Here is a 14,667-nt window from a genome sequence, read left to right on the forward strand (position 1 = left end):
GTAATGAGAACCTGAATTGGGGTAGAGATTTCACTTGTGGAAAGAAGTGGTCACATGCAAGAATTGTGAAAGTAGAAATGACAAGATGGACAACAGGTTAGAGATGCAAGGTGAGTGTGAATCGTGAGTGTGATTTTGAGGTTGCATTCCTCAGCACCTGATTGATAACAGTGCCCTCTATAATAATAGGGAAATTTGAAAGGGGAATGATAACGAATTCTATTTGGGACACATTGAGTTTGAGATGCCTTCAGGGCATCAGTTGGAGATATACAAAAAGCAGTTGGTCACTTGTCACTGTTACTCAGAGAAGATACTAGGGCTGGATATCTACACCTATGTTGCTGTTGTTGCGTTACGTCTGACTCATGACCTCATATGGGATTTTCTTGGCAAAGAAACTGGAGTAGTTTGCCATTTCCTTCTTTAATGGATTAAAACAAACAGAAAATAAGTGACTTGCCCAGGGTCACACAGCTAGTGAGTGTCTGAGGCTGGATTCAAATTTAGGTCTTTCTGATTCCAGGCCTAGTACTCTAACCACTGGGCTACTTAGCTGCCTCATCTATATTGATATCAACATCAATGTCTATATCTATGAATATAACACAATTGACATTGGTGTCTTATTGATATTGGCAAATCTGGGAATCATCTATATTGAGATAATAAGACCAAAGACAAGATCATTGACAAAAAGGGTTGAGTAGAGAAAAATAGAAGAAGGTCTAGGACACAGCTTTTTGGGGACTATTTTCAATCAAGCCTTTCCTCTCTAAATAAATCATAAGCCCTCTAAGTTCAGGAACTATGCCTTATTCTTATGTATATTCTCCATAGCACTGTATGTCAAGTCCCTATACAAAAGAGGTAGTCAATAAATACTTTATTGACTCACTGTTTTTTTTCCTGTCCTGTAAAATAATAATCATCTGTCATTTTCAGTAATAAAATAATCAAACAGATCTAATGAATATTGTCCAGGTCTTGTTCTGTTTCCTCCTGAGTGATCCACTTTTACCAGTACTAAGTGTTACTATGAGTGGGGAGAAAGTCAACAAAATAAGAAACAAGTTCTTGATGCTGATGGGCATGGAGAGCCTTTGAGCCCATCACTGTCATTGTGCATAGCAGGGAAGACACTGACTAGCTTGTTCTCTCAATTTTCTTGTTGGATGAAATTGGGTAATGCTGGCTTGTCAAGCATTTGGGGATTCCCTGATGGGCATTAAGTACATGGTGTGTGGACAATAGACATTTAGTTCGACGTCCTTCAGCAGGGGATTGAAAGCAACTATTTTCAGGGAGTAGGCAAACCATGGATTTAATGGGGTTTCACCAGGATTGGAAAGATTTAACATACATTCCAGGACTTGCTAGAAGGAGGAGAGCATGGCAAAAAGCCCACTGGATTTGTTAGCCTGAGGATCTGATATCAATTCTTATCTCTGACACTTACTGCAAGTAAGTTGGCAGCTAGGTATCTCTAGTTGAGAGAGAGTTAAAACTGGAATTGAGAAGACCTGTGTTCAAATCCAGTCTCAGACACTAGCTTCATGACCCTGGGCAAGTCACTTAATGTGTTCCTGCCTCAGTTTCTTTATCTGTAAAACAAGGATAGTATTAGTATCTACCTCTCAGGATTGTTGTGAGGATCAAATGAGATAATACTTGTAAAATATTTTGCAAACTTTAAAATGTAATATTTTATAATAACAATAATAATTATAATCTTCTCTGAACTTCAGTTTTCTCATTTGGAAAATGGGAGGTTGCTCTTAATGATTCTTAATGACCTGCAGCAGTTCTGCAGCAAAGTGAAATGGAAAGAGCCCTGGTTCCAGTCAGAAGATTCAGATTCAAATTGTGCAGATGATGCTTATTGCCTTTGTGACCTTGGACAAGTCACTTAGCCCCCATGGGCCTCAGGATTTTTATTTTCAAAATTATTAGGGAGTTGGACTGAATGGCCTCTGAGGTTACTTCCAGCTCAGAGCCTGTGAGTGCAGCTGACTTGTAAGATTGCCCATTGCTGGGGAGCCAAGATGGCAGAATAAAGGTAGGGACTAGCTTGAGCTCTCCCCCAGGCCCCTCTAAATATCTTTAAAGAATGATTCTAAACAAATTCCAGAGTGGCAGAACCCACAAAAAGTAGGAATGCAACAATTTTCCAGCCAAAGACAACTTAGGAGGTTAGTAGGAAAGGTCCATTGCAACAGGGTGAGAGAGGACAGTCCAGCATAGGCTTCGCCAGCACAAACCCAGCCCCAGCAAACCAGGATCAGGTCTTGGGGTGACTGAATCAGTGGCAGCATTAGCAATTTCCAGACCTCTCAGCCTACAGATAGTAAGGGGACCAGACAATGGCTCAGAAGAAGATTTACAGGAATGCTCTTTGATGGCACCGGGGCAGGATGCTGTTGCATTGCCTATATTTGGATCTGGATCACAATCTTGGGTCTTAGTCCCAGTGCAAGTAGGAGCACTAGCACACCAGAGCTTGAAGATGCAGGGGAGGAGAGACCCTAGCCACAGGTCCAGAGTTGATAAAAGTGCTTGTGGTCATTCACAAACCAGTGCACAGTACAGGAGAGTAGTAAACATACTTCTTCCTAGATCATATTGCCTCAGAGGAACCAAAAACTTACAGGTCCTCAGAATTACCTCTGAAAACTGCTGCACAAAAAAACCTGAAGCTTGGGAGGATGCTACCTCCACTTGGGAAGAAGAACCGCAGTTTAGCATAGAATTAAAAGTCAAGAAATAGGCTGGGGAAATGAGCAAAGAGGAAAAAAAAATCTGACCATAGAAAGTTACTATGGTAATAAAGAAGATCAAAACACATATTCAGAAGAAAACAAAGTCAAAATCCCTGCATCCAAAGCCTCAAAGAGGAACATGGATTGGTCTCAGGTGATGGAAGAGCTCAAAAAGGATTTTTTTTTAATTAAGAGGGGTAGAGGAAAAATTGGGAAAAGAAGGGGATGCAAGAAAATCATGAAAAAAGAGTCAACAGCTTGGCAAAGGAGGCACACAACAATACTGAAGAAAATAACACCTTAAAAAACAGACTAGGCAAAATGGCAAAAGAGATACACAAATCCAATGAAGAGAAGAATGCTTTGAAAAGCTGATTTGACCAAATGGAAAAAGATATGCAAAATTCACTGAAGAGAAGAACTCCTTAAAAAATCAAATTGGACAAATAGAAAAGCAGCTTACTAAAGAAAATAATTCCTTAAAAGATAGAATTGGGTAAGTGGAAATGAATGACTTTATGAGAAATTAAGGAACGATAAAATAAAACCAAAATATACACAGACAAAAAGCAGAGATGTGAATTGAATGTGATGGTATGATTATCTAAAAAAGTAAGTTGAGATGAGGAAGAAGAATGCACTAGGAGAAAGGGAAAGAGAGAGGTAGAATGGGATAAAATATCTGACATAAAAAGTCCTCAAAGAGATTTTACAGTGGAGGGGGAAATGGGGGGATATGGGAGGGGAGCACATGAACCTTACTCTCATCAGAACTGGCTCAAAGAGGGAATGATATACACATTCAACTGGGTGTAGAAATCCATCTTGCCATAGAGAAAAGTAGGCAGGAAAGGGGATAAGAGAAGGGGAGGAGAGAGATGATAGAAAGGAGGGCAGTTCAGGGGAGGTTAAAATCAGAAGCAAAACACTTTTGAGAATGGACAGGGTAAAAGGAGAGAGAGTAGGATAAATGGGAGGAAACAGGATGGAAGAAATACATAGTTGGTAAACATTACTGTGAAAAAATTTACAGTGACTTTCTCTGATAAAGACTTCATTTCTTTTTTTATTTCTTTTTCTTTTCATTTTCTTTAATTCTTGCATTTCTCAAACATATAGAAAACTCAGTCAATTTATAGTAATAAGAGTCATTCCTTAATTGATAAATGTTCAAAGGATATGAACAGGCAGTTTTCAGACAAAGTAATCAAAGCTATCTATATGTTATATTAAGAAATGCTCTAAATAACTACTGATGAGAGAAATGCAAATTAAAACAACCAGAACTACTACCTTATACTTGTCAGATTGGCTAAAATGACAGAAAAGGAAAGTGACAAATGGTGGAGGTGATATAGAAAAATTAATACACCAAGGTATTATTGATGAAGTTGTATACTGATTCAGCCATTCTGGAGAGGAGTTTGGACCTGTGCCCAAAGGACTATAAAATCATGCATATACCCTTTGACCAAGTAATACCACTACTAGGTCTATATCCCAAAAGAGATAAAAAAGAAAAAGGTACAAAGGTTTTGTATAAAAGGTACAAAGTTTTGTACACACAAAATGTACAAAATATTTATAGTTAGCTCTTTAGTAGTGGCAAAGAATTAGAAATTGAGGGAATGTCCAATTGGGGAATGACTGGAAAAGTTGTTGGATATGAATGTGATGGAATACTATTGTGCTTTAAAAAAATGAAGAACAGGATGCTCTTAGAAAAATGTGGAAAGACTTACATGAACTGATGCAAAGTGAAGTGAGCAGAACCAGGAGAACATTGCACACAGTAAAAGCCATTTTGTATGATGATCTACTATGAATACCTTAGCTATTCTCAGCAATACAATGATCCAAGACAATTCTGTAGGACTAGTGATGAAAGGTGCTGTCCATCTCCAGAGAAAGAACTGGTAGAACCTGAATGCAGGTCAAAGATACTTTTTCTTTATTTTATTTTTCTTGGAGATCTTTTAGTCTGTGTTTTCTTTAACAGAATGACTTACATGGAATTGTGTTTTGTATGACTACACTTGTATAACCTATGTTAAATTGCTTGCCTTCTCAATGGGGGTCGAGGTGAAGGAAGGAAAGAATTTAAAACTCAAAACTTGAAAAGAAGAATGTTAAAATTGTTTTTACATGTAATTGGGAGAAAATAAAATAAAATAATAAGTTAAATTGCCCATTGTTGGAGGTACATGACCAACAAAGCTGCAGGATGCTAGGGGAAGATCCCTTAATCTACAAGCTCACATTTCTATAATGATATGTTTCTCACACAACCCTATGAAGCACATAAAACTAGTATTATTATGTATTATGAAAGATGATTCTGAGGCTCAAAAAACATAATGATGACAACAATAATGACAATGGTTAACATTTCTATAGCACTTTAAGATTTGCAAAGTGCTTTACATATATTATCTCATTTGAATCTTACAACAACCCTAGGTATTATTATTATTCTCATTTTACAAATGAGAAAACTGAGACTGAAAAAGTTAAGTTATTTGCCCAGGTTCATACAGTTCATAAATTTCTGAAGTCAGATTTGAACCCACTTGACTTGTTCACATACCTAAGAAACCACGCAGTGGGAACTTGAACTCGGCTCTTCTGACTCCCAAATAAAGTTCTCTTTTCACTAAACCACCATGTCTCCCTAGAGTCAGTTCTCTTTTCACTAAACCACCATGTCTCCCCTTCAAGTAGTTTGTTGCTGTCTGAAATCACATTGTTTAACAATTCATTCCTTTGGCTTGAGAGACAGGCACAGCATATTGGATAGAGGACCAGTTTTATACCAGGAAGATTTGGGTTCATATCTCACCTCCAACACATAACAGCAGCAAGTCACTTAATCTTTGAGTATTTTATGTAAATCCCTAAAGCTCTAAATTGCGGAGAAGTTGGAGACCTTCACTAACAGGAGGAATTTCCTCCTCCATAAATTCCCCATACAATGAAATTACTGGCCAGTCCTTCTCTTTATTCTTTCTTCTATCTTTTGGCTTAGGACTTGGTCCTCTTTTAGAATGCAAATCATCTGTTCTTCCCAGATAATCATAGCTCATTCACAAAGTAGTTTGATATGAATGAAATGATTAGATCCTTTCCTGAAAGCAAGTTTTGTATATTTGGAAGAGAATGGGGAAGGAGAGATGCTGAGACAGAGAGGGACAAAGAAAGAGACAGAGACATGGACACAGAGAGATGGAAGCATAGAGAAACAAAGTGATACCAGGACACAGAAACACACACAGAGAATACCAAGAAATATAGAGAGAGAGAGCCTAAATTTTCTGAATCTTCCCTTCTTCTCTCACTGAAATGCCTAGCTTTCTGTCAGGCTATTCACTCAAAGTGCCACATCCTTTGGACTTCTTTTTTTTATTTTTTTATTTTTTTTATTTTTTGCCTTTTGGAGGGCAATTGGGCATGCCCAAGGTTACACGGCTAGTATTTTTGTGTGGGTGTTAAGTGTCTCAGGCGGGAACCGAACTCACTGCGCCACCTAGCCGCCCCCTTCTTTGGACTTCTTAAGGATACTTAGGAAAACCTTTGAAACTTAACTATATATATATATATATATATACACACACACACACACACATGTATATATATATATATATATATACACACATATATACATATATATGTGTGTATATATATATATATCCAGGGTACTTCCTTACCATATATGGTATGGATGGAAGCACTGGTTGGTCAGTGATTCTCCACTACCCCAGGCTCACATTGACTTTGTCCCCTTCTCTTTGTATGATGGGACCCAAGCCCTAGTCAAAGCTACAATGGTGGCAGGTAAGAAAATCAAGATATCCCCCAGGTAGGCCCCCACCCATCCAATCTCTTCTATTATGTACAAGGAATTGGATAATCCATTCATTCAAAATGGAAAAAGGAAATAATCTGATTTTTCTTCATTAGGGAAGGAAAGCAGGGATTTTGTTATTATCAGGGAAATAGAATAAAAGTCAACTGACAAAGGATTATAGCTGGCTTGATGGGAGTAGAAATGAGTTTAAAAAATTTCCTCACTCAAAGTCAAATAAGCTACTTGGACTCACAGAAGGGTGGCTCAAATAGACTGAAGGGAATTCAAAAGAGAGATTTAGTCTAAGCCTGAGATCTTCTACCAACAGGTAGGTTGACTGTGGTCTTGGGGTTTAATTACAAAAGAGTAAGATAGTCAGCCCCTGGCACTAGGTTAGAAAGAGTTCAAAATGCCTTCCTGGTGGGAAAAGAAAAATGCATGTAATATTTCAGTGAAAAGTAAAATTAGAGAGCAACAGAGGAACCACAGAGAGAAGCCCAGCTATGGAATATGAGCAGATGGCTTAAGCAAGAGATGGTCTAGTGATGTTCCTCTGCAGGTCAGGCCACCAGACCACAACTCTTCAACATCACCATGCCACCTGGATGATAACACTGATTCTACTAAGGGATTAAGTTCAACATCAGAAGCAAAGAAGGGTTACAACAGGCATGCTATCCTAGGAGAGATGCTTTGACTTTTGTGTTTGTATGCATTGATGTACCCTTCTTCATTCATCCTCTCTTCATTTGTAGGGTAAGTGTTGGGAAAGTGGTACATTGCAAATATGTGCAATGATCTATTCTCTACTTTGCAATACTGCTTAATTAAATGTCTAATTTTTTGTTTTATACTTTAATTTTCCCCAGTTACATGTAAAAGCAATTTTTAACATTTAAAAAAAATTGAGTTCTGAATTCTCTCCCTTCCTTCCTGTCTAGGCCCCCTCATTAAGAAGGCAAGCAATTCAATATAATTTATACATGTGTAGTCATGCAAAACATTTCCAGAACAGCCATGTTGCAAAAGAAAAGATAGACTAAAAAACCCTCAAGAAAAATAAAGCAAAATCTGCATGCAGACACCATCAGTTCTTTCTCTGGGAATGGATAGCATTTTTCATAAGTCTTTCAAAGTTGTCTTAGATCATTATATTGTTGAAAATAGCAAAGTCATTCACAGCTGATCATCTTAAAATATTGTTGTTACTTTGCACACAGTACATTTCACTTTGTATCAACTCATATAGGTCTTTCCAGGTTTTTCTGAGAGCATCCTGCACATCATCTCTTAAAGCATAATAGTATTCCATCACAATCACATACCACAATTTGTTCAGCCATTCCTCAATTGATGGCTATGCCCTCAATTTCTAATTTTTTGTCACTAGAAGAGAGCTGTTATAACGATTTGTGTGATGGGTCCCAAGCCCTAGTCAAAGCTACAGTGGTAGAAGGTGAGAAAATCAATATGTTCCCCAGGTAGGTCCTTTTCCTTTTTGTTGTTTATCTCTTTTAGGATACAGAGATAGTAGTGGTATTAGCTAGGTCAAAGGGTATGCATGGTTTTATAGCCCTTTGGGTATAGTTCCAAATTGCTCTAAAGAAAGGTTAAATCAATTTGCAACTTCACTAACAATGCACCAACAGTGCATTGATATCACATGTTTTCCACATCCCCTTCAACATTTGTAGTTTTCCTTTTCTGTCCTATTAGTCAATAGGTATGAGGTAGAACCTCAGAATTGTTTTAATGTGAATTTCTCCAATCAATAGTGAGTTACAGTATTTCTTCATATGACTATGGATAGCTTTGATTATTTCATTGGAAAGCTGTTCATTTGTTTTGAACATTTATCAATTGGGGAATGGCTCTTATATACATAATACATACATATGTACATACATACATATATATATAATTTATATATAATATATATTTGACTCCATTCTCTATATGTTTGGGAAATGAAGCCTTTATCAGAGAAACTTTCTTCAAATGTTTTTCCCATTTACTATTGCTAACTATATTTTCCTCTGTCCTATTCCCCTCGTTTATTCTATTCTCTCTCCTTTTACCCTGTCTCTCCTCAAAAGTGTTTTGTGTCTGACTACCCCCTCCACCAATCGGCCCTCCCCTCTATTACTTCCCTTTCTCTCATCCTCTTCCCCTCCTACTTTTCTATAGGATAATATAGATTTCTATACCCAATTGAGTATGTATGTTATTTCCTCTTTGAGCCAATTCTGATGAAAATAAGGTTCAATCACTCCCCCTCATCTCCCTCCTCTTCCTCTCCACTGTAAAATCTTTTTCTTGCCTCTTATGTGAGCTAATTTACCCCCATTCTACCAAACCCTTTCTCTTTCTTTCAGTACATTCCCCTTTCAGCTCTTAATTTTATTTTTTAGCTATCATTCCTTCACATACAACTCATACTTGTTCCCTCTATCTATTTAAACTCTTAACTGCCCTAAAACTAAAAAAGTTCTTATGGGATACAAGTATCACTTTCCCACATAGAAATGTAAACAGCTTAACCTTATTAAGTCCTTTAAGACCTTTCCTATTTACCTTTTTATGCTTCTCTTGAGCTTCATATTTGAAAGTCAAATTTTCTATTCAGCTCTGGTCTTTTCACCAAGAGTATTTGAAAGTCCTCTATTTCATTGAATGTCCATATTTTTCCTCTAAAGGATTATACTAAGTTTTGCTAGGTAGGCCATTCTTGATTGTAATCCTAGCTCCTTTGTCCTCCAGAATATATTCCAAGACCTCTGATCTTTTAATGTCAAAGCTGCTAAATCTTGTGTTATCCCATCTGTATCTTCACAATACTTGAAATATTTATTTTTGGCCGCTTGCAATATTTTCCTTGACCTGAGACCTCTTGAATTTGACTGTAATATTCCTGGGAATTTTTATTTTGGGATCTCTTTCAGGAGGTGATCAGTAGATTCTTTCAATTTCTCTCATTCTAGAACATCCTGGCATTTTTCCTTGATGATTTTTTGAAAGATGACTTCTAGGCTCTTTTTTTGATCATGACTTTCAGGTAGTTCAATTATTTTTAAATTATCTCTCCTGGATCTATTTTCCAGTTTTTTTTTTGGTCAGTTGCTTTTCCAATGAGATATTTCACATTGTTTTTTTTCATTCTTTTATTTTTATTTTATTGTTTCTTGATTTCTCATAAAGTCATTAGCTTCCTTTTGCTCCATTCTAATTTTTAAGAAATTATTTTCTTCAGTGAGCTTTTGAATTTTCTTTTCCACTTGGCCAATTCTGCTTTTTAAGGCATTCTTCTCCTCATTGGCTTTTTGAACCTCTTTTACCATTTGGTCTAGTCTGATTTTTAAGGTGTTATTTTCTTCAGTATTTCTTTGTGTCTCCTTTACCAAGCAGTTGACTCTTTTTTCATGATTTTCTTGCATCACACTCATTTCTCTTTCCAAATTTTCCCTCTACCTCTATTACTTAATTTTCAAAATCCTTTTTGAGCTCTTCCCCATGGTCTGAGACCAATTCATATTTTTCTTGGAGTCTTCTGATGCAGGAATTTTGACTTTATTATCTTCTGTGTGTTTTCATCTTCCTTGTTACCATAGTAACTTTCTATGGTCAGAATTTTTCTGTTGTTTGCTAATTTTCCCCAGCCTATTTCTTGACTTTAAACTTTTTGTTCATGTAGGGCTCTGCTTCCCAAGTAGAGGGAGCACTGTCCCAAGCTTCAGGTTTTTGTTGTTTTGGTAGCTGTTTTCAGAGATACTTCTAGGGACCTGTAAGTTTGCAGTTCTTCCAAGGTTGTATGATCTAAGGAGAGGTGTTTACCAGTCTGGTCTGTGAGCAATGGCAAGTACTCTTTTCTGTTCTAGAATAATGAGGAGGATCCCTACTTCATTATAACCACAAACACTGGTATGCTTGTGCCTCTTCTTGCCCTGGGGCTGCTACCCAGAACTTCAACTGGAATCTGAATATGGGCAAAATCACAAAGCCCTTCCTCCATGTTAGCAAAGAGACTCCTCTAATCTCCTTTTGACCAGTTGTTTAACTTCCTTACCATCTGTGGGCTGAGAGCTCCAGAAGCAACTACTACCACTGTGACTCTGGCTCCCAAGGGCTGCTTCTGGTTTGCTGGGGCCTGATCTGTACTGGCATGGCCTGCACTGCATTGCAATCCTCTCTGACCCTGATGCAACAGATCTTTCCTGCCAACCTTCTAAGTTGTCTTAATTGGAAAATTGTTTTACTCTCTCTTTTTGTGGGTTCTGCCACTCCAGAATTTGTTTAGAGTCACTATTTAAAGGTATTTGGAAGGGTTTGGGGGAGAGCTTAGGTGAGTCCCTGCCTGAACTCTGCTATCTTGGCTCCTCCTCCTCTAATGTTTTTAAATAATGTATTTTTTTTGTTTTGTCATACTCAGCTAACTGAATATGACCTTGTCCCCATTCCGAGACACATAAATGACCTGAAGCTGACCAGACATTATCATTCCCAACCCCAGATTATTTTGGTAATGTATCAAGCTCTTCCCTCTACAGATTCCCAATCTTTCTCTATGGACCTTCCTTTATTAGGTAAAACAACTTGACTAGTGAAACTGTGAGATACCCCTAGCTCCTCCCACCTTCAGCCTGGTCATTACCTCTTATTACTCTATATAAAGCCTGTTCTCAGCTCTCTCCTTGGGTAACCCAGCACTGGCACTGAGCTGCAACTTGCTTGACCTGATTAAAGACCTCCATTTTGCTATATTTGCTTTGAATTCAAGTTGACAGGTTGATCTAGTAAAAAAAAAAATTGTGAGGGCTTATGAACTGATTTTGAGAGGATGCTTACCCAGATTGTCTTAAACTTGGGATAGCTTTCTGGGGGACCACAATTAAGCAAAGGCCTGAGTTATACAGAAAAAGAGCAGGGCACTGGACTTGGACTCAAATAATTGGGGATCAACTTTGCTTCTGCTCTGTTTTACCTAAGTGACCTTAGACAAGTTGTATTTCCTCTGTGGATCTCAGCTTCCTCATTTGTAAGAAGGAAGAGGATCTCCAAAGTTTCTTCCAGTTCTAAATCCTAAGTCTGCAGTAGTGTGGTAAACTTTTCCAAAAAGAAACTGCATTGTTGTTATTTTTTGCATCTTTGTGTCCTCAGTGACTAGCACATTACCTTTCATATAGCTGGAGCTTAATAAATGCCCTTCTGAATTGACTTTCATTGAATTTCTTCCCTCCCCTGAAAGATACTGTAAAAATGCCACTCTGTCTGCTGTCCCTCCTCCACACTCCCAAGAGGAAGATACCATGAGGTAGAATTAGGACACATGGAGAGGTGGAGGTAGGAGCTAGAAGGCAGAAAGTCATTTCTCAGTATTGCTGTGGGCCAGTCTTGCCCCCAGCTCTTGACCAAACTGTCTCCCACAGTCTCTCTCTCCCTCTAGGTGGGGACCTCCTTTATCTGTTTCATACCAGTCTTCTCTCTACAAGTCTCCTTCCAGCCAAAGCACCAGGAATCGTTTCTTGTTCCAGGCCCACCCACTGTGGACTGTCTTGCATAAATCCTCCCTGGCATCATCACAACACTCAGCAATGAGCTGCACTGACTCTTGAGGCCAAGCAAGCAAAGTTTCCAGCTCTCTAAATCTGATTGAATTTCTATCTCTCTCTGTTCCACCGACCACAGCCTGGCTGGAGTTGAGAGGCAAGGGCAGCTTGGTTCCAATTTGTATTCTAGGCTAGTACCTCAGACTCCACATCTCCATCATTTGCTTTATCTCAATACATCGACCCCCTCAATGCATTCGTTAAAGATCCTCCTCAATTTCTTTCGACTCAATGAATAATGATAATATTTTCTTTCTCTGAACTAACTCTGTGGCTTTAGGCAAATTAGTTTGCTTCTCTGTTACTCAGTTTCTGCATTAAGGGAAATAAGCAGATTTGGAATTAGAAGACTTCTTATTCAATTCTGGCTCTGCCATTGTCATCTGGGTGAATCTGTCACAAACTATGTCACATCTGTGGGTCTCAGTTTCCTCATCTATGAGAAGAAGGGTTGGACTGGAAGGCCTCTGATGTCCTTTCCAACTTAGTATCTATGTTCTTTTGAGCCTATGACTAGGGTTTCTGTCCTTTGGGCTTGGAGAGGACCACAATTACATCACTATGGGGTCAAGGTACAGTGTGTTTGTGTCTGATCAAAGAAATCTCCACCACAGGTCAGGCACAAATAGTCCACAGGAGCATTTGGAGGAGAGAGCCTATAACTAGATTATGTCTAAGGTCCCTCCCAGATCTTGCTTTTTTTGCTCTATATTTTGAGGTTCCTAGGTAGTGCAGTGGGCTTGGAATCAGGAAAATTCATCTTTATAAGTTCAAATCTGGCCTCAGACACTTACTAGTTGTGTGACCCTGGGGAAGTCACTTAACCCTGTTGGCCTCTATTTCTTTATCTGTAAAATGAGCTATGAGAAGGAAATGGCAAACTGTTTCAACATCTTTGCCAAGAAAACCCAAATGGGTTCACAAAGAATTGGACTCGACTGAATAACAACTCGATTCTGACAGTCTATAATTCTCTATTTCACAACTTATGTGCTTTGAATGGGAATGTTGAGAATGTATTATTCCCCACACAATTTTGTTCAGTTTCCATTAGTCCCAATGGCTAAAATTGTTAGGCCTTTTAACTATAATTTTTTATTTGAGAAATTTCCTCTAAAGGCATGAGAAAAAAAATGCACTGCCATATTTCATCACTCTCCTCTCCTCCACCACTACCAAATCATAGCATCCAAGAAATTTAAATTTTCATTGAATTTTTCCTCTACTTTCTAGTTTCAGTATTCATGTCCTTATCACACACAAACTAATAGCCTCTTAATTGGTCTTCTCACCTCCAGGTTTTACCCCTTTCAACTCATTCTCCACATAGCCACCAAAACCATCTTCTTAAGGCACACATCTGACTATATCACTTCCTTGCTCAAAAGACTTCAGTGGTCCCCAATTGCCTATAGGATAAAATATACACTCCACTGGTTGCCTTTTCAATCCCTCCACAACCTGGCTCAAACTAACCTTTCTCATCTGATTTCCTAGTGCTCCACTTCACACATTTTGTGTTCCTATCAAATCATAACTGTTCTCCATAATTTGACATTTCCTTCTTTTGCCTTCCTGCATTGGCACAAGTCTTCAGCAATACTTGAAATGTACTCCCTTCTTCTCTCCTCCTCTCTGAATGTGTATCTTCCTTCAAGGCTCAGCTCAGTCATCAGTTCCTTTGGATAGTCTTCCCTTTCCTTACCTATACCACCCCCATCTAGTGGGTATCCCTACTTCATTAAATTGCTTTATTTTTATTTATCTCCCCTAGTTGATTAGTGCCTTCAGGACAGAGATTATCTTGTTTTCATTTTTGTTTCCCCAGAACCAAGTACAATGCCTTACAGATTGTATACATTCAATGCATATTTATCGAAGTTAGAGAATCTAGAACCAGAAAAAAAATTAGAGTTCATCCAACCTAACAACACCCTCAATTTTTCAGATAGGGAAACTGATCTAATCCCCCCCTGGATTGATGCAGGAAGACTATAAAACATCCCCAGCAATTGGTCATCATGGGTCTATTTGAAACCAGGGATCTATTTCTCACGTTGTGTGTTCTGAAGGGGAATGTTGGGAATCTGTTTTTTCTGACGTGTTTTTATTCAATTTTTCTTAGTCCTGTTGGGTATGAGTGGTATGTCTGTTAACTGAAATTTATCATTTGAGAAATGATAAATCCCCATCTAGTGATGGAAAGCTCACTATTTTAAAATGTCAATGATTCTGTCTAATTTTTAAGACACCATTGCTTTCTCTTCTCTTTTCTTTTCCTCTTCTCTTCTTTCCTTATTTTCTCCTCTCTTTTCCTTTTCTTATGTTCTCTTCTCCTTTTTTCCTTCCTTTCTCCCTTCCTGCCTTCCTCCTTCCCTCCCTCCATTTCTTCCTTCCTCCCTTCTTCCTTCCTTCCTCCCTCCCTTCCTTCCTTCCTTCCTTCCTTCCTTCCTTCCTTCCT

The sequence above is a fragment of the Petaurus breviceps genome, unplaced genomic scaffold, assembly GCF_028583685.1.
Source record: "Petaurus breviceps papuanus isolate PSGF00001 unplaced genomic scaffold, PetGlider_PUasm1.0 140, whole genome shotgun sequence".
NCBI classification, from domain to species: domain Eukaryota; kingdom Metazoa; phylum Chordata; class Mammalia; order Diprotodontia; family Petauridae; genus Petaurus; species Petaurus breviceps.